General features: G+C 35.0%; 1 protein-coding gene across 1 annotated transcript in view; it reads right to left on the bottom strand.

Annotated features, from left to right (window-relative positions):
- The window catches only part of LOC140138031 (acetylcholine receptor subunit alpha-like), a 34,524-nt gene extending 21,681 nt beyond the window's left edge, over nt 1-12,843 (bottom strand). Inside the window, exons 1-2 of the mRNA XM_072159869.1 lie at nt 12,436-12,843; nt 3,191-3,336 (exon numbers count right to left, since the gene is read on the bottom strand). The gene's annotated coding sequence lies outside the window, so the exon portion shown is untranslated. The remainder of the gene's footprint in view (nt 1-3,190; nt 3,337-12,435) is intronic.
- Nucleotides 12,844-19,616: the final 6,773 nt, after the last annotated feature.

The following is a 19,616-nucleotide window of genomic DNA, read 5'->3' as shown; positions in this document are numbered from 1 at the left end:
TTTTCCATAGCGATAACAAAAAGTGCTTCTTTTTCGTTTGCTAAAACGTATCGTCATGCAAATTTCTGTGAATTTCTGGTATGGAAAACATGTTAATTATTGAATCTCATCAATAATGTCTAAACCTAAATCCGAAATCTGCAAGTGTGTGTAATTAAAGAAAAAAGTGATTTGTTTGTTTGTTTTGTTTCTTCTTTTGCCTGGATTACTCATTCAGTGGATGATTTAAGGTATCCTCTGTTCTTCCATGACGCTTCCATGTTGATTTTTGAGTGTTGTTTTCGCCAGCCCATTCGGGGCTGGTACCTGTTTCAGGTTTGGGGTCAGTTTACTCAAGAGATTATATTTTAGTGGTATTGGAATGATTTTTTTTTTTTACTTTTTGTGGTTAAATTTTTTTAAAAATATTTTAATTCGATTTGTTAGGAAAAGTAAGTATGTTTTGCCGTTTCAACGATCGAAAACGAGTGAGTATTACCAAAGTTATGTTTGAACTAATTAATTATGACTTTAAAAGTTTAAAGGCCTAAATGTAACAATAATAGTTAATATATATAGCATCATATGGTCAGCAGAAGAAAATCTGACATCACCTATGATGTCATATCAGTGTCCTTTACTGGGGGGCCTTACTCCTTGACCACTGAACAGCGTGATATCATGTTGATAACAGATCTATAGAATCAAAATCTTCATCATATCCCCGGATCATATCACAGATTCTCAACAATCTGTGATCATATGGACCATATTGATGTGAAAGTAGTTATCTATCATATCCTGTGTCGTTTTATGGATAAAAATGACTCAAAATGTTATTGATGAAATGGTTGCTATCATAAACATCAGTTTTGTCTTTTCAACGGGAAAAATCCGATGCAAAATAAAGTTTTTAGGGCCTAGCTATAATATGGGCATAATTTATGCATATAGTATTGAACAATGTACCCCATTTGACATGCACTTATAGATAAATAAATTGTCTTACTTTATTAATTTAATAACTTCTTTATTATAAATAAAATGACACATAACTATTTGATTCATAAAATTACATTCAACAAAATGATTGAAGAGAAAACACACAAGGCACTAGGCAGACTGTTATAGAATGGAGTATGTAAGATGCCATGTCCATAGCTTCGCAGGAGTTTCCGACTAGCAATCAACATGATCAGCACATTCAGAAAAACACAGTTTAAGAGTGAAGATTGTAGTGAGTAACCAGTCCTTTATAAATGTGCTGGCCACTATCTATTATAATATAGTAGGCTTAAACTATACATTGCGAATTAATTAAGTTATTTTAAAATAAAATGTACATGTAAGTTAACTCAAACCGGCAGTGTATATATCGAAAGCAGTGAAATCGGACATTCCTAAGCGAAGATATTGAGTTCGTAAGTTCTGGTATTACAAAATTGGAAATTGAGATATCGTGGGTAAAAAGCTGAAAAGACAAAAAAACCAACGACAACAACAACAACAACAACAAAACAAACAGACCAGAACAATTTGGAGTACATGTAATGAATTAAAAGAGTTGACATGAGATTAGGAATTAATGTTTTCTGCTGTTTCAGTGTGCATGTTCTCATCGTTGATGGTTTGGTGGACTGTCATGTAGATGTAAGCGTGATCCTAAAAATGCCTTTCACATTGACCAAAACTAATTACAAGACCTCTTCTACATTGAGGCTGGCTTTCCCTTTTAAAGGGAATTTTTATCACCACTGTTTCTATACTGAATTGAACGGGTTTGTGTCAAAACGTATTCTTATGCATGTTGGTCGTTGTGTGGTCGATGGAGATGCTTTAAATTCGGGGTTTAAGTTTACGTTGTTAAAAATCAAAATGTTAAAGAATTTTTATCATCATTCAATTACTTTTTAACTTTAGTCCCCGAAATGTGTTGCTTTCTGCACAGGGTCAACGTCAGTGCAGTCACAGGATCAGGTCAGTTACGCAATCCAATTAAAATGTTCTTAAGGGGGTACTACACCCCTCGATAAATTTGTGTCGATTTTTGCATTTTTCTCAAAAACTAATAACACAGTGGTAAAAAAAGTTATGTATATTATAGGGGCAAGGAATCCAATTACTACACTGGAATTTCAGTGACCCATGGCAAGCGTTTGTTATTTATGATAAGAAATAAGGTACCGCTAGGATGTACCTCATTTCCTATCATATATACTGAACCGTTTGTTCTGAGTCACTGAAATTTCAGTGTAGTAATTGGATTCCTCGCCCCAATAATATTCATAACTTTTGTTACCAGTGTGTTATTATTTTTTGAGAAAAATGCAAAAATAGTCAAAATTTAACAAAAGGGTGTAGTACCCCCTTAACAGCAGGAGATTAAGTCCGTAGCAACCTGCAAACTTCTTTGAGTCAAAGTGGTGATCTAGTTTATTAATGCTCTGCGTGCTAGTCATAAGCTTCAACATAAAAAGACTTAAAGTTTTGAGAAATTTTTCAAAATAACAAGAGCTATCTTAAGAACCACTGAACTTGTTTGTACTCATTTTAATGCATGTTTCATGCTGATTTCAAATATAGTCATAAAAATTTACAATTCTGAAATTTTTGAAAAATTCAAATAAAATTTGAAACTTGTCGTCTGCAGTCGACATCCGCGTGGAGAGAGTTAAAATACATTATAATATATCAGATCAGAATTTTGAAAAACATTGAGGGCCCTGCTCAGCAAATGATATACATGTACTCTTTACAAATAGGTCCACGGTTAATGAGAATTCTCATGTCATCCCAGCAAACACACAACGTTTTACAGGGTATAAAAACGTTTTAATAACATTCAATAAAACATTTTTGAAAACGTGATGCAAAACATTCTATAAAATAATGTTATTTAACTGTTGACAAGATATTTTGCAAACATGTTTGTCGAAGTTTTAAAAACGTATTCATGCTCTTTATGTAAAACTGACATTTAAATGTTATTAAAACGTTTTGAATAAACGTTTAAGAACATTTTTGTGTTTGCTGGGATGTATGTCCTACTTTTAAGCAAATACCAACGCGCACTAACCCTCCCTTTATACACACCCACCCCGCCCCGTCACCCCAGCCACCACCATACTATGATCACCATCGGTTCACATCACAATACATTTTACCACCACACTGGTCAGTGGTGCATAAGAAAGTTAAGGCACAAACGTACAAAAAAATAGATATCCTTCAATGAGAATGTGAGCTCTACATTGACTGGTCCATCTTGAAGAGGTGGTATGTCTTTGTCGTAGTCGCTATTCCGTGAAATGTCCCACAAAAGTTTGGAATACCGTTGATATGTATATTGGTAAGTGTCTGTAAAGAAAATATTAATTTTATGTGTATTATAAATTATTCTTAATTAAAAAGTAAGTAAGTAAGTAAAGTAAGTAAGTAAGTAAGTAAGTAAGTAAGTAAGTAAGTAAGTAAGTAAGTAAGTAAGTAAGTAAGTAAGTAAGTAAGTAAGTAAGTAAGTAAGTAAGTAAGTAAGTAAGTAAGTAAGTAAGTAAGTAGGTAAGTAAGTAAGTAAGTAAGCAACAACGTAAGTAATCAAGCAAAAACGTAAGTAAGTAAAAAATAAGTAAGAAAGTGTGAAGTACATGTAAGTCAGCAATCTCACCCCCTAGAAATCATGGGCCGTCGGTAAAACACAGTTACACCGGTTGGTCGATACACGACGGTCCTAAAGCCGTGTGTACTGACCATACTGACAGGCTATATAAGTGGTAACAAGAACTGTCTTTAAAAAAAAGGACAGCGCAATTTATATTAAACTAAATTAATAAATAAAGAAATGGAGCTCAGACAAACTGGCATTATAATAAAGGAGAGAAAAAAATCAGAACCGTTCGGATTCGAACCAGCGTGCACTAACGATTACATGTCGTTGGCTCACCACCACACGCCATAACAGCTCATGGCGGATCAGCCGGCGAATTAAACATGTAATGATTTTATTCTCTCGTAAATGTCGCACGGCCAATGTAAATTAATTATAATTAGAGAGGGCGGCCTATCTGCTGTGTCATAGCATGACATCAGTCAATATGAGACATTAAATATTAAATGCGAGGATCCAGAGGATACATGCCTGAGAAAATATATAATAATTAAAGAAATGGAGCTCAGACAAACTGGCATTATAATAAAGGAGAAAAAATCAGAACCGTTCGGATTCGAACCAGCGTGCACTAACGATTACATGTCGTTGGCTCACCACCACACGCCATAACAGCTCATGGCGGATCAGCCGGCGAATTAAACATGTAATGATTTTATTCTCTCGTAAATGTCGCACGGCCAATGTAAATTAATTATAATTAGAGAGGGCGGCCTATCTGCTGTGTCATAGCATGACATCAGTCAATATGAGACATTAAAAATTAAATGCGAGGATCCAGAGGATACATGCCTGAGAAAATATATAATAATTAAAGAAATGGAGCTCAGACAAACTGGCATTATAATAAAGGAGAGAAAAAATCAGAACCGTTCGGATTCGAACCAGCGTGCACAAACGATTACATGTCGTTGGCTCACCACCACACGCCATAACAGCTCATGGCGGATCAGCCGGCGAATTAAACATGTAATGATTTATGTAATTTTTGTAATAATGTTCCTCCAAACTTAATGATATCCCGGGAATGATATGAAATAGTAATTTGAAACTATTTTTTGTTCTCTAATTATATTACACAAATTGTGAAGCACGCTGGTAAAGTAATGCACTTCATTTCACAAAGTGATCATTGAAAGCAGAGATGGGTTTTGACCAGCCTAGATTTAATTAATTAATTTATTTATTTATTTATTAATTTATTAATTTTGTGACAGGGATTGGTTAAATATATTAACCCTTAATAAATGGAGACAGAAAGAGTTTTATAAATAAATAAATAGATTTATTTAATTAATTATTTAATTAATTAATTAATAAATTAATAATTAATAAATTAATTAATTCCATCCGAGGTCAAATGTTATCTATCAGAAGTCATCCGGGGTCAAAGGTCATATGGAGGTCAACGGGGTGAAACAGTACCACTATCATGCCGCAACTAGGATTATACCATTTTGTGCCAGGGTTGCATTATAATATTAACCTTTTTAAAGAAGAAAGAGTAGTCAGTTAAATAAATAATTAATTAATCAATGTCATCAACAGAGGTCATTCGGAGTCAGGTTATATGCGGTCAACGAGATGAAACAGTGTCGCTATCATGAGTACATATCACTTGAGTACATATGTCCAATACCATCAACAATAAAAAGTAATAATTCTCAAAAAATTATTTAAATACCACCAACTATATTCATTTTTATATTTATGTCGATTAATAAAAAGTCATGAGAATATACTAGTACTTGGATCCTGATTCGTCAAGTCTGTTTCCATGACCACAACGTATCCAATCTTTTCTCTGGACCAGACGCATCCCTTTTTAAAGGGATTTTTATTTACAATCTTATTATGACCATCCAGGAGTGCAATGCCCTACTGAGCTGCTAAACTGGGTCATGGTTTAAGGCACTGTACCGATCGAATTCAGTGTTGAAATTAGCGAAATTGTGAGTTACACCTTTTTAATTTAAATTTTTCCCGCCATGCGGGTATAGTACTGAATTGACACTCAATTTAGGTGTAATTTTTCTTGGGTCGAATCTCTATCATGGAAAGTTTGCTATATCTTTATAAATATAATGATCAGCTATGTTCGATTGTTCGAGATTTGGGCTTTAGCGTTTTATATTTGAAAGAACTAATGTGTAATTGCAATATTTTGAAACAAAACTGGGTGCTATGACGTACGAGATTGGGCTACAAGTGTGCATTTTACCAAGTTAGCAATAGGAATTGCTTCATTTTGCATATGCATGAGTTTCTTGTGGTTATTTTCAGAAAAAAGGATGAGGTTGTTCAAGAGTTTAGGTAGATATGAAATGTGCTGAATAAGTTTTTTGTTTATGGATGAAAGTTGCTGTAATCAACGAAATCTGGCGAATGGCTCATTTTCAGTCCAGATTGACACCCAACATATTCAAATTGGTTAAATTTTGACCAAAATAGGATATTTTCTTTTGAATTTTGTTTTCCACCTATCCCATATGGTTCAATGAAATTCCTAGTAGGCAAAGTTCTCTAAATATATAGTCGGTATCCATCCATGGTATCTGAGTTTTTTCCTATTATACTCAAAAACGGATTTTATAATAAGAATTAAAGTTGTTTACGTGCATATAGGCTCCTTCACAGCCGGTTTCTGTCGTGTATGTTTGCGACTGAGCCACATGTAGACTGGGTTGCCAGGGACTACCAGGACAAAGTATCCGTTTTTGACTATAACAATGTAATTATGACCAGAAGGTCTGGATTTGGCCTCTTATCAGTATACTAATAACATGCCTATAATTGGAAATCTGAAATAAACACTTATTTTGTAAACAGATAATGCTCTGTGGTTATTTATGGATGGAAACTTAGGAAATTGCTATTAATGAAATACTTAATATATTAAACATACATTTTGTTTTTTTCAACGAGATCCGTTCACAAATAAGTTTTTAGGAACCATTTGACATTAAACATTTTGAACAATCATTGCTCTATGAAAAAGGATACAATTGCACTCCTGCTGATCCAGGCTACTGATAAGCTGCAACAAGTGTGACCACTAATTCAACAATAATAATGAGCATTAATCTGAGTGACCATTCCCTGATCTGACCAAACAAGGAAACAAGCTGGGTATAAACAGTGCAGGTGCCACTACTACCATCAATAATTGATGTTGGGAGTGACACTAGTCGTCGTCACGGGGAGGGTAAATACCAGTAATTGGGGTAGATTGTAACTACCAGTAAACTATACATTGTGAATAAATATGTCTTAAATAAAATACCATGCTTTTAATGGATTTTAACTGTAATTTACTAAATATTGGTAAATGGTAAAACACAGAAAAGGTAAAAGGACAGATTGTTATGGGGGTTATGGACATGATGAGTTAATAAGCGGAAAATGTTGAATGTCAGGTCAAGGTCATCCAAGGTGAATTGAGTATAGATTGTCAGATTGTGGATACCATCAAGGTCATATCAAGGTTAAAGTTACTGATAATAGATAGTTGGATTGTCATGAAACTTGGTTGATATGAAATCCCTTAAGCAGCAAACATTCTTAAAGGTTGTCTGAATATAGACTGTTGTATTGTTGTAAAACTCAGAGGATGTGATTTCAATTAAAGCCATTTGTTCAGGTATGAATTAAAATATGTAGACCTAAAAGGACAGATTGTTATGGGGGTTATGGACATGATGAGTTAGTAAGCGGAAAATGTTGAATGTCAGGTCAAGGTCATCCAAGGTGAATTGAGTATAGATTGTCAGATTGTGGATACCATCAAGGTCATATCAAGGTTAAAGTTACTGATAATAGATAGTTGGATTGTCATGAAACTTGGTTGATATGAAATCCCTTAAGGTAGGAGCATCGGATAATAGACCCATGCAGGAAAATAGCCACTATTTCAAATCAGAATTATGTATCCATTTCAAATATATAACCAATTGAAGATAAGTCTTTACTCCACTGATTTTTAATGTTTCATGAAAATTTAAACAATTCTTATGTTTTTCTTTATTTTTGAAAATTCCTAATTTTTTCTACTAATAATTATTGCTAGCCTAGAGGGAATGTGATATGGTCTCCATAGTTTGTGGGGTGGTTAATAAGCCTAATATCTAAATTCTCTCGCCAGATTTTTTGGATAAAGTGTTTAGTTTTTGAGAAAAATAATTTTTTCTATTTTTAAATTAGGGAAATCTAGAAACACCCATAACTTAAAATAGAAACACTTTATTAAAAAAAGCTGGCGAGAAAAGTTTCTAAATTTAATAACCTTTCATATGACACCTTGTTTGTTATAATTGGCCCTATGGTTAGCTCAGACAATAATTATGAAATTGGGTCATTCAGTGTTTCTAGATCAAATCAAGAAAATTTGAGCAAGTACTAACATTACCTTCAAATATCCCCTATATTACTGACCAATATATTGGAAAAAAGTCACTAATATTATTTGGTAACATTTTTGTAATAAAAAGATCCAAAAAGCAGTTCTATAAATGGGATAAAAAGGAGAAAAAATAATATTTAAACATAGTATCCATTTTCAAACTTTTACCAATTTTAGTGAACGAGGCTTAGTGTCAAAACCACTTTATGTGCAAAGTCAATGGGGCTTTCTAATGATAAAAAAAGGCATAACTCAAAAACGCTTTGTTGGCAAAAATTAAAACTTGGCAGGCAAGTTTTTTCTCACCCAACTACACATCCTGTATCATTTTAAACCAAATCTGTGCATGACACCGTAGCCGATGTTTCTACCTTAAGCAGCAAACATTCTTAAAGGTTGTCTGAATATAGACTGTTGTATTGTTGTAAAACTCAGAGGATGTGATTTCAATTAAAGCCATTTGTTCAGGTATGAATTAAAATATGTAGACCTATTTAGCACACATTTTTCAATTCCGCTTTCAGCATGAAAATTTTGAGTATTTCCTAGTATGTCATTGGTGGTATTTACCAATAAATGCCAATATTTCGCACCCGGTTAGTTGTACCAAACATTCAAATTTACTAGCATTCAAAGTACTTGCAATGCAAAATTATGAAACATGATCTGCATCCATGGCGTTGTCTTTTTAAAGACATTTCTTGTTTTTTAATAAAAAGCACTGATTTTCATTCTTTCAGAAAATATCAGAAAAAAACCATAATGCTTGATACTATATTTTATATCGACCTGTATATTCACAAATTTTCCGGCGACGCCAACATTTGTTCCGCATTTCTAGGTAGGGAAAGCCTCGGGATGAGGCAAGGGCAGTGGGTACAAATTGCTCTCTGGCTTGAAATACCGGGACAAAATGTTGTAATGTGCATCATAGGTGGCGGAAGATGGAGTGGGGACACAATGCCCTTATTTTTTGGCCATGGGGACTTCTTTCTTAAAAATAGAAGAAAGGTTCAAGCAATAGTTGTCATGAATATGTGCATCTTTCTTTCATAGCCCAAAAGACATCGTGTTTTGAGGACAAAATAGAGTAAAATTGCACAATTTTGCGCGCTTTGCGCGCATCAAATATAACACTTCGCAATCATTTTGTGCTAAATAGTGTCTGAAATTGAACATATTTCGCGCGCTCCGTTCGAAAATTTCACTTTAATTATGGAAAACTGATGTGAAAAGGGCTTAAAAATGGTAATTAATTCCCAATTGGGTATCCTTTAGTCATCGTGGTTTCAATCTCACTAATTTCCATCATATCACATATTAAAGCTGTCGCCAATATAGAGCGCAATCCTCATCACCTGGGCTATAACAGTTGAAATCCATACACCCGTATATATCTATACGGGTATGGTGACAGCTTTAATATGTGATGCGATGGAAATTAGTGAGATCAGATTGAATTGGCTCACCTCCTTTAAGTTTTGATGAGAGCATATAATAATCAGCAGGTTCTTTCCTCTCAGTGCACCACAGCAGCTGAAAGGAGTATCCCATCATGCTTTGCAGTATATCTGCATGCTTCATAGCAAATGTATACAAAATATTAACAAGAGCCGCTTAGATAATGAGAGCTATGGATAGTTTCACAATACTTTTTAAACAAAAGTCTAAGCTTCCCTGATTTAAGCAAAAAATTGAAAGTTGAAGTGAGAGATTTTGTGTACATTTTCTATGACACATTTAGTTATATTATGGTACTGCAAAGCATAATGGGATACTCCCTTTAGCTGCTGTTGATGTGCACTATATACCTGCAACTCGATTCTTTTCTTCGAACTTATTTCATATGTTTATGAAGCACAATTATTAAACCAGAGACAATTTATGAATAATTCTACATAATCATAAATTTCTTTGTTCAAAGTGTAATTTGAAAAGTTTTCTCCACGCTGCAATTCTTTTAGAGCACAGTGCTTTACTCCTACACGCTTACAGCCATACTGATTTGCTATTATCACAGCCAAGTTAATGCATGTTTTTTTTTAATATTCAGTATTCACCAAATTTAAGATGCCTTTCTTAAACTGTGATTTATCTTGTTGTTCCTCTTTCCATTTTTTTTGTATTATTATTATTGCAAACTAGTTTGCATGTGCTATGTCTATTAGCACTAAGTAATTTGTCGGATTTAATCGAGGCAGCGTAGATGGGGCAAGCGGTGATTGAGGCAACAATCTGCCGGCAATCAATATACGCAGAATCACACGTAATTTTACGACATGTTTCTAGAAAGAAGAAATCCATATCACATTAAGCTACACAGTGAGCTGATGTATATTGCATGTCTTCAATACACTAACTTTACTTATGCTAGTATGTTTCGTTTTTTGGTATGATCGATGGGTTTGTCGTTTTAGGGTACGAGTTGTAAGTGGTTATTGACTTCCTATAAGAAAGCAAAGCAAGAAAAGACGCATCTATGCAGTGGTTGATGCTGAAAATATTTGGAATTACACATATAATTTAGAGCATGGAAGTTAGTTTGAGGCTGATATATTTATTGCTGAACCTGTTGTGTTCAGGATACTGCGAGTTGAATTAAAATTAACTCGGTGAAAAGTGCTATTAAGGGATAGTTTTGTTGTGTAACAAAATACGGAAATGTAATTTTGAATTTTGCCTAGCGTAATATTGGTATGATTGAATAATTTGCTTGCAGAGGTGGTTATTATGTTATTGAAAACAGTTTTTGATTGGAAATTGAGCACTTTGATTATCAAAAGCCATGGAGTTGTGCCTTTCAGTATTTTCTGATGAAAACAAAAAATATGAAGCAATCAAATATAATATATGTTACACAAAATCAATTGTCAATTGGGAGTTATGATCCTGAGACAGTTTTACATTGCTGAAAACAACAAAATATGTTAAGACTTTGACAGCTTTTTTGCCATAGCTCAAATTGATTACAGCAATAAATGACCCATTTCTCTAGATCCCATACATGTTTTGAAGGATACTTAAAAAGTATACTGAAAGGCACTTTCAGTATATTATTATCTGCTAGCGCAAATGTATGAATTTATAAATATTAGGTCCTGTAATTGTTGAAGATTCAAATGTAAAAGAATGTTTAGGTTTTGCTTTAATTTGGTTTTCATGTTTCCTCTTAAACAATGGATGCTGTAAACTGAGATATGCACACCCCACCCCCCCCCCACACACACACACACAAGGGCTCAGACGTACCTTTGATCAACTTGCCCATGTATAGCACATATTGGACCAGTTACTGTAGTTCAGTTTGACTGTACAAAATGGCTTAATAAATTAGGTACTATTTTACTTACAATATCTACTGGATAATTGGGCTATTACAATTGAAGTCCATATACCCCCTATGTAAGTCGTGGCTGTAATCTTCCACACAGGTAGTGTGAATTTCAAGTGGGGTTACCTGAATTGGTGACTCTATTTACAATCTACACCCATTCTCTGAGAGATTAAGGTTATGTCTTCCATAAGGGGTTTATGGATTTCAACTGGAATAGCCTATTGGGCAAGTAAGACTATTTTACATTTGCCAATTGCATTTACAACCAACAGGCAGCTACCAAGTTTGAGCCTGATGTATGCACACACATCCCTCCCCATCCACACTTGTACAAACCTGCGAACGAGGACCTTATACAAATTTTTCCTGTCTGGAACCAATAACATTGCACACCAAGCTCCAAACCGTGGACCTATCAGACTTTTTACTTTCCATCTGAGACATCCCCCGGGACATCTCCGTACACCGACAAATGAGACATGGTCTTATATGCACGTTGTTTGCAACATGCTGGTATGTAGAGAGAACTGTGGATGTTCTTTGTTGCGGGGTGTCCACAGTTACTCTACTATTATGTGTGCATCCTTGTTTGCAGGTCTTAACAAAATGCATCCACACGCGTTGCGGTGCCGATATATTGATTACTTTTGTCGCAACTCAACGCAACTCGTCGCATTTCCAAATTTACTTTATTGCGATACCGCAATCATCGCATCACGCTGCGATGTGTAGTCTGAATCGGACTTTCACCCCCAAGCAAGCATTTGGTATAAAAAGATCCAATTTTGCCACAAAATACTATTTTATGCATCAATAAAATTTGGCAAAACAAGGAAAACAGCAGTATTGAAAAAGTTGACACTAACAAAGCAAGGGCCAAAATCTGAATTTTTATAATTTTTACCATCCTTCGAATGAGCAAATCATTGACATTGGGGTGTACAAATATGTGTGTGTTAGATCATAAACCTAAATCTCTGTGCAAATGTGCATAATGATGCAAAATGTAAAAATTGACCAGATTTACCCCACTCTCCCGTATTAATTACATAACCTACTTACCACTCCCTTTAGTCTGGGCGGCAACTGGAATATTATAGTTGATACTAAAACAGCAAAATGCCAGAACGACTAATTTCCAAACAGTTTCCATGATTCTGAATTGTACAGCACAAGATGTCAGCTTTGCACTTATCCCCGGACTTATCCTCAACGCACTGCTTGAATATGTGCATGGAGCTATATGCAAGATGTGGTGCTGCCTAATCTTGTTAATATAAAATAGTGTCGCGCAGTGACCAATACTAAGCTGAATGACCTTTTCAATAAGGATGAAAAAATCCAGGGTGTCCCATAATTCCTTCTCCGCCTCTCTGTTCGGAGTCACAACATCATTTTGGCTTCTTCGTACCCAATGCATAATGTACTTGTGCTATTGAAGTGATGGAAAACTGCATTGCGGATGTGAGATCATGGGCCGTTGCAAATAAATTGGTCCTTAATGATGCCAAGACCGAACTCATGCATAAATCCTGAGCATTGCAAGATGATTCAATGTTGCATAATTGAAGAAGCGGGCTTGTCAATAAACACAAAAAAACTCGGAGGAGTACCAATCATCTTGATACAGCTTGTAGCATTAGGTCGTTCGTCTTGAACTCGCCACCCAAAAAAAGGTGGCGATGTTACATTTTCCCAAATTCGACTCAAATTAAATGATGATATCTCTGCCAAGCAAGAAATTATTGTCATGCTTGTGGTCTCATTTCATTGATAAATAAAATGCACTTTCAAGTCTGTAAAAAGAATTCCGTTAGCCTTTTTAATACTGACACTGTGCTTCATAGAATTCAGAATGGGCAAGGTGGCGGAGGTGGGGGATGTGGTACACACAAACGCTATGGGATTGATATTTTTAGTGCATAATCTGCTTATGTAAAGGTAAATTGCATTTTGACTTTATTTAGCATCTAAAAGACTCATAACCGTACAGCTAAACAATTCTACTAATTGTTTTTAATCATTTATGATTGGTTTAGTCTAAAAAATACAAACTACCCGTTTCCATAATAACACTGTAGTAATTAGTAATGCGGATATCTTCAAATTCTAACATTTTAATTACTTATCCTACCATAGTCTAAGTATAGATTTTCTGAAGGGAAATTTGATGAGGAATCTAAATATGGACTTACTTTGTTAGTGTTAGGGGCAAAATGTTTCAGTTCAAAATATGTTGAATTGTAAAAAAAATTCTAACATACTTTGGGACACCCTGTATTCCGAGATTACCAAACAGCTGTGATTTTGGTTTCTTCCAAAGTCAGTGGGCTCCCCCTATCCTCTAAAAAATGAATGTTGTTTACTTCCAGTTTATTACTGTAAGTTGGTAATAAGCAATGCATTAAGTAACCCATTTTTATCCGAATCCTTTTTATTCCACCCTGTATAACTTGAAGGTCACCCTGTATAATGAGTTGAAATTTAAATATTAGAATTGCTTATGCCTCCAGCTTTCCAAAAATGTATACATTTGCTAGTTGTGGCGCCCTCTACGGAGGGGCCACATATAGGCATGTACTTTGTGAAATCTTCTAATTTCAGTCTTGCTAGATTTACTCCTTAATTGTTTTGCTAAAATTATGCCCAGCTCAGAAATAAAACCACAATATGCTAGGATTTTATTTTATTATTGTTTTCTGATATGCACGGGATAAAATGATGTGTGTATATTCTTTGTTTAAAATACAAAATTAATGGACTTATAAAAACACCAAATAACCCGTGACCTTTGTATGGTTTAAACCAGTTTACCGCCTCTTAGAACCCGATAGACGGTGACATTTGACCATTCTAATTATGTATGTTTTGAACATGTTTGCACATGAACTAGTTGTTTACAGTGTGAAGAATCTACAACATGCTCATCTATCAGGGCACAGTTCTTTAACCCCAATACATTTGTGCATTCATTGAATGACCTTTGAAAATGTGAGTACAAAAACTCATACTTTGCAAATTAAGGTCAAATTTTGCACTATGATTGTTTAATTGAGGTTATTGATAATATAGTGATTGCACACAGTGCACCTAATCCTTAAACAAACACCAATTAATTATAGTTGACCAACACAACCACTGACCAAACATGAAATCACTAATGGTTTATGTGCTTGAATACAGCTCAGTATCTTTGTGGTGACTATCACTGAAAAAAAAACAAAACATTAATTAACGAAAATCAACCCTGGTCAGCAGAGAAAGGAATAAATTTGGAAGACATGACTGTGTTGAAGGTCAGAAGTTTATTTGCAAAAATAATATTTATTGTAATATGCCTAACTGCTGGGATGGGTTCCTAGCAAGGTAAAGTGAAAGAAACCCCAATGGCTATTTTGTCTGTTTAAAATAGAGTTCTATGGCCGACTTAAAGTCATAATTATGACGTAATTTTGTTATTTATTAATTAATTTTTAGCAGAATTAATAACATAAAAATGGGCTGTGCCCGTTTCATGAAGAATAACGATCGATCTTACCCTTGATTTAACAGGCCTGTCAATTTCATGGTATTGTTTGATATGAAAGGAGGGTATGATTGTTTTGTATTAGTTTAAGTATTTCCTAGCCTCTCTTAGCCACATGGTTGGCTACAAAAGACACAGAGTAGCCTATACCTTATAAACTGGCATGAGTGCGCCGACCCCAAGTTTTCAACATTTCAGGATTGTTTCTGGACGGAGGTCGGGTGAAAAACGAAATTACGTTTACATGACTTTGTCGAAATTCGTCGTGTGACAAGAATGAGTGTATAGATGACTAGGGGAAGCTTACTTATTTGTGTCTTCTAGTTATCCATCATATACCCTAGGCCCTGATAACGAAATTCAACAATATTCAATATCCAAAGCAATATCCTCACTACAACGGCCCCCAAAACAGAACTCCCACCCCACATAATCGCAAATTGACACGAAAGCTTCATTCCATGAAGCATTTCTCTCGTATTTGATCATCTTCTACTCTTCCCTAAAAAAATCATTATAATACCAAATCTAATCACCATGGAATTCACCATATCCCGTCCAGCTCACATTGGGCGCCACATTCCTTTTTTAAAGGAATTTTTATTTAGGGTTGATAATTGTGCAGATAATCTAATTAGAAACTCGATTGGTGTGAAAATTCATAATATTTGTGATGTAATGCTAAGGGTGGCGAGTTCAGGACACATGGCCAATTATCAACTTTAGAACCAAGTGTCCATCAACATCCGGTACTTCCATCTCATTGTCATGTCATCCAGTGTAGCGACTCCTCAAAACCAATCACAGATAGTATTAATTGTTGGAGAAAGCTGTTTGACTTCCTTCGCAAAGCTCTCAAGCTGATAAACCAACAGAGATGACATGGAGAATATATACCTACAAGTTTGGGTCTTACCTTCATGTAAATACACGAAATATATGTACACACGTAATTTATACACAATACATTATACATACAATACTATTATATACACGAAATGTACCTGTCTTCAAATAGGACATTATACAAGAGAGATAGAAGGAGAGAGAGAGAGACCATTACTCTCATTATTATGTTTTGATGAATCCAAAATCCAAGTGTGTGAAAATATTGGATCCAACACATAATAATGATAAAATTGGATGCTTTACGCCCAATATTTATTGGTCTCGCTATGAGTTTTAAAATACTATATTGGACTTAACAAACAAATAAATAAACAAACAAACTTATAAACAAATAAATAAACGTTTAAACAAACAAGTTAACAAACTTAAAAAATAAACAAGTAAACATAAACAAAAATAAACAAATAAACAAATAAACAAATAAAATATTGGACTCGACTACGTCTCGTCCAATATTTTAAAACTCATAGCTCGACAAATAAATATGGGCTCAATCGATCCAATTTTATATCAAACTTATTCCAATGTTCCACGTTCCAAAATTTCAATAGATCTTTATATAAATTTGCATGAAACAATATATATAGACCACTACTCTCAAACTTGTTCCAATGTAGCTGTTACTGTGAAAACGACGATTTTTTTTTATCCAGAAGTTGTTCTTGCGGCACATAGAAATAACTTCTCCATAGAATGATGTTGATAACATGCCTATTATCAAATTACTAAACCATTCAAACTCGGCTGTTTTTCACAATGTATCCTTTCTAAAGGTAATTGATTTGTCAAAAGTACCTTAATAGTATCAGTGGGCTATTCCGGTTTAAATCCATACCCTCGTATTGAAAACATGGGGTAAAGATTTCAGATGGAGTCACCCATTCATGTACAAGGTAACCATATTTTATATTCACTTTCCCTGTTTGGGAGATTAAGGTCATGTCTTCTGTGGTGTACGAATTACAACTTGAATAACATAATGAAGCAATTCTGCATGGAAATAAAGCAATGGGTTTTCTAATTACTTTCCATTGAATGGGTATCCACAGATTAAGGAAATATGAAATGTGTGAATGTGATTACATTATCGTCCTTTCTTAAACACTACTGTGCCTTCTTAAAAAGTAATTGATGCCACACCCTCAAACAGCAAATACTCAATTTCATAAAATGTAACAAATTGCATTGGCATTAAATAACGGATATTAATTGTGATGTAATTGACATTTCAAAAAAATGCTCTGTCTAAAATTTAAAAACTGTCAAGAATTTTTAATAATACCGGCTGACCCAAAATGATTAGTACCAGTTAACAGATGATTAGTAGTGCCTCACAGTATGTCATATTTCAATGCTTCTTTCAGCCAAATTGATGGCAATAACTCATTTAGTCAAACTTTGCATGCAGCATACTCGATGTAGTGAGACTGTCAATATTGATAACCAAATACCTCAGATTAAAGTCACGTCGTAGAAAGTATATGACTGCGCATAGGTTATAACACAATGGACACTTCTGAGTCAGATAATGTCTCTGTCGTCTTCATATTCTGACATCGGCATCATAAAACCTCGATTTGGGATCCAAACTTTAATTCCTAATAAAATTCAACTTTAACATGGCTACTCTGAGTTTTGAACAAAATGTCTTAAAACTTCTTGGCTTGGCTTGCCGTGATGGTTCGAGAATGTTAACTCAGTGTTATCTTTGTGTTTAAGTTCATATTTTCAGTAGAGTATTAATAATCGTGCTCGACATGCCATTTACAAATTAATGCAATGAAAACTACTAATGCTTGCTAATGAGGATATTTTTATTAGCTGAATTTTATATAATATCGCGGTTAAGTAATTATCGTGTCGCATCATTCAAACTTGTGATACATCATCCTCGTTGGCTCATTACTATCAAAACACTAATTTTATATATACATACATACATACATGAGAGCTTTTGTTACACGCCATTTCAAAAGATCACAGCGTGAAAAACCAAAACATATGCAAAATATATACAAGAAACAATTGAAAAACAAAAGAAAAATGAAGCAAGCAAAGTTATGTTTGCGGAAACAGGTGGGTTTTGAGGCCTTTTTTAAAGGCAGAGACTGTTTCAGCACTTCGCACAGATGACGGTAAATTGTTCCAGATCAGAGGTGCATTGTAGAAATGCCTTGTCGGCAGCGGATTTAAAAATCCAACTGCGTATGATCGGCACATTCAAATGAGTGCGATCTGAGGCGGATCTAAGGCCCTCGCGAGAATTCTTAAGTTCCAGACATGATGACAGGTATTCTGGTCCAATGCCGGAAAGGCATTTAAAACATACAGCATGGCTTTGAATGTTATTCTATCCTCTACAGACAACCAGTGGAGCTGATGTAAAAGCGGCGATACATGGTCCCTTTTCTTCGCACAAAAGATGATTTTTGCAGCCCAGTTTTGGAGGGTCTGAAGGCGAGCGATATCAGTAGTGTTGGCACCCATGAGGAGAACATTGCCATAATCAAGCCTGGATAAGAAGTGAGCGGATAATGTCATTACTAGTATCAAAGTCCAAGAATCGTCTAATGCGAGAGATATTGCGAAGATGGAATGAAACACTGCGTGTGAGTGAAGAAATTTGGTTACGCATAGTCATGCAGTCATCGAAGATAACACCAAGATTTCGGACTGTTTCCGATGGTTCAATGGCCTCACTTCCAATTTGGAGTGTGACAGCAGGCATCTGGTTCTTAACATGAGATGAAGCGGCGATGAAGAATTCAGTCTTCTCACGATTGAGTTGAAGCATATTGCACGTCATCCATGATTGAATGTCACCAATGCATGATGTAAGAGAGGAGAGTGCACGATCAATGGACGACTGACATGCCGGGTCAAAGTATATATTGAATGCTTTTAAGATAATTCTCAAAGGATTATGTACCCATAAAGCTAATGAGTCCTAATTGCCGTAGGTTTGTGGAAATGGCGTGTGAAGTTTCAAATTTTAGGCATGCCTATAACGGAAATGTTACAAGTTCAAATCAACAACCGAGCATATTTCATGATCACCCGAAATGCACCGATAAACGTTTCATGCTTGTACGTTCAAAGCATTCAACTAATAACGTGTAATGCTTAAGTTTGAAATCTTTCTTTCCCAAGGAAGGAGGGGGAGGTTCTTCAAATATTTTTGAATGAGGATGTTCCACGCAGACTTTCGGATGCCGAGACTACTTTTTGCTGCTTTTTGCTCTTTCGGATGCCTACTTTTTTCTGATTTTGCAACCAACCCATCAGTATACCAATCTTTCACAAAGAGCACTCAAAAAACACCAACATTTGCCCAAACTGGAAGGTTTTAAGGGCACTTTGCATTCTTCATGAATTTTGACTTTATGTTGACCTTTTCTATGTTAACATAAAAACACATCAAATTTGGCTGATTCCATTTACCGGTAGGTGCAAGTTGGGAAATAAATTATCCAATTTCATATCGTAAGATATTTTAAGATCGTACATTATGGCATAGTTGGCATCCACTTACCCATAAAAGTGCATATTGCCACCACTTTTTTTAACCATCTTTGCTGCTTCCAGGCCGAGTTTAGGGCAAATGTGCGGCCATTTTAAAATTCAACATGGCAGCCGACCCAAATTGTTTACAACTTAAAATGACAGCATATTTGGAATCTTCATTCACATAAACATTGTTATTGCCACCATTCCAACCGTCTATGGTGCCATTTTGTTAGGTTCGTTTGGATTTTTACGGTTAAGACCCATAATTGAGCATGATAAACAATTGATTTGGATTCAGCAC

The sequence above is a fragment of the Amphiura filiformis genome, chromosome 17 (genome assembly GCF_039555335.1).
Source record: "Amphiura filiformis chromosome 17, Afil_fr2py, whole genome shotgun sequence".
In the NCBI taxonomy this organism is placed as follows: domain Eukaryota; kingdom Metazoa; phylum Echinodermata; class Ophiuroidea; order Amphilepidida; family Amphiuridae; genus Amphiura; species Amphiura filiformis.
Note: the sequence above shows the minus strand (reverse complement) of the source record. Positions and strands in the feature narration are given on the sequence as shown.